The 2,128-nt window shown below is 40.3% G+C and overlaps 1 long non-coding RNA gene across 1 annotated transcript in view; it reads right to left on the bottom strand.

The window, feature by feature from the left end:
* Positions 1 to 1,859, bottom strand: part of LOC118477237 — an 11,469-nt gene extending 9,610 nt beyond the window's left edge. Inside the window, exon 1 of the long non-coding RNA XR_004858236.1 lies at positions 1,440 to 1,859. This is a non-coding gene — a long non-coding RNA (uncharacterized LOC118477237). The remainder of the gene's footprint in view (positions 1 to 1,439) is intronic.
* Positions 1,860 to 2,128: the final 269 nt, after the last annotated feature.

Below are 2,128 nucleotides of genomic sequence, written 5' to 3'. Positions count from 1 at the left end.
GTTAATCTAAGCCTGACTAATTGATACATGTAACTCTTCCTCATTAATACAGCAATATAAAAGACTTTTTTATTTCAATGTTTTTCGAACTTGAACAGTTCAGCTAGTGGGAATATTTTAAGAAAGACCAACGAAATTTATAAATCAAGTAGGCACACGTATAATATGTAGCTGTGTAGGCCTACACGAGTGGGAAATCATTCAAAACAAGAGGGCTTAAAAATAGAAGAAGAAAATCAAAGGTAGCTAGATTCAATAGTCTAGTATAGCTTATTTCGCTGTAGGCCTGAGACGTCTAACAGCTGACTATCCTTGCTGAATTCCAGTGTGTGCAGTGTGCAGACTGTCATATTATTTTCCTCTTATTTTGTTCCCATATTGTCTTTTAACCCCAAGGGGGGGGGGGGGGGGGGGTTTTCTTGCCTTGTGTAAAAGAAAAGTGTAAGAAAGGGGGGGGGGGGGGGGGGGGGTCCTGAACCAATGTAATACTGTAGGCCTATTATAACACTTTTGTAAGGTGAAAAAATAACAAGGAAAATAATTTATGACAACATAATTTTTTAAAACAAAACATGACTTTAAAAAACTCTGCTATTCACGTAGAAGTTTTTCCGGAAAGGTTCCGCTTATACCATATTTAATTATTATGTCACATGTGTGTATGCATGTTTTTCATGAATACTATTATGTAAAAGTAAAGCTCATATAGACTAATGATTGTAACACAGATTTGCGCAATATAAATGTCATATTATTTAAAGCGAATAAATATAATATTAGTATTACGGGAATTTTTTAATTTTTTTTTTTGGGGGGGGGGGGGAGTAGAGGAGGAAAATGTAAAGAAAATGTGTGTGTGTGGGGGGGGGGGGAAAAAAAAACCCAAAAGGTGTACGATTATATTTGAACAGCCCCAAAACCACGCTGGTCACACCTGCCCAACGTCAGCGGGAGTTTAAGTTTAAGGACCTGACACAAGTAAATTATGCAACCTCCAAGCAGTTGGTACGGTATAGACATTCACATTTCATTTAACATTTGATTTTGATCTAACAAAATTCACGTTGGTTACTTTGATTGCAATGGGCATACTAACAATGTATTCCAATAATTCCCTGACATTTTAGCTATACACGTCTTGCAACTTTTCTTGCAACTTTGGTTGATTTTTCTTGCAACTTTTTGCAACTTTTGCTATTTTCAAATGCAACTTTCTCTGAGGACAGGTATTCTGAGGTTGAAGATCTGTTCTGTTGTGCTGCGCCCGAGGATACCGGAACTAAAGCCTCGGCTGCGCCCTACTCTAAAGCCTGCCTGCTCTTCGACAATGATCTTCTCTGCCTGTGGTTTCAATCTGTTCAGCATTATCTTCAACATAACCTTACCGGGGTGGCTTATTAGACTGATGGTGCGGTAATTCTGACATAGTTGCAGGTTACCTTTCTTGGGGAGTGTAATCACTAGTGATTGTGTCCATGGTGTTGGCCACTTTCCTGTCTGCCAGATCTTGTTGCAGATGACAGTCAGAGCGCTTATCATGTCCTTTCCCCCTGCCTGTATCAATTCTCCTGGGATGTTGTCCACTCCTGCTGATTTCCCCTTCTTCAGTGCTTTAACTGCTGCTTCAACTTCTTCTCGAAGGACTGGGTGGTTATCGATGTTGGTTGCTGGGGGAACGTTTAGAATCTCGGGGTTTCTCGTGGCTTTGTAGTTGTACAATTCTGAGCAGTATTCTGTCCATCTTTTCAAAATGTCTTGTTCCTCTGTCAACTGTCAGGCATTTTCCTTGTTTGTCTTGAATGGTGGTGGTGCTCCCTTCTTTAGTGACTACTCCTTTATAAGAAGAATTTATAAACTTTAGTTCATAAAAAATATAACAAGGCTAAGGCATAGACTCTATATAAACGCAGAAGTAATTCGCTGTCATTGACTAGATCAAGAATCAAGTAATTTTGGCCTCCGGCCTCCAGCCCTAGCTCCAGCTCCAGCCCCATTCATAACTAACTACTGGAGAGTGGAGAGTTACCTCTCATTTTTAGCTCTCCTCAAGTCGACGCCCTCTAGTGCAGGTCTACGTGGACAATGAGGCGGCCATAACGCTGACGAGTTACCCGGAAATAAGCCATAT

The sequence above is a fragment of the Aplysia californica genome, unplaced genomic scaffold (genome assembly GCF_000002075.1).
Source record: "Aplysia californica isolate F4 #8 unplaced genomic scaffold, AplCal3.0 scaffold00046, whole genome shotgun sequence".
NCBI lineage: Eukaryota > Metazoa > Mollusca > Gastropoda > Aplysiida > Aplysiidae > Aplysia > Aplysia californica.
Note: the sequence above shows the minus strand (reverse complement) of the source record. Positions and strands in the feature narration are given on the sequence as shown.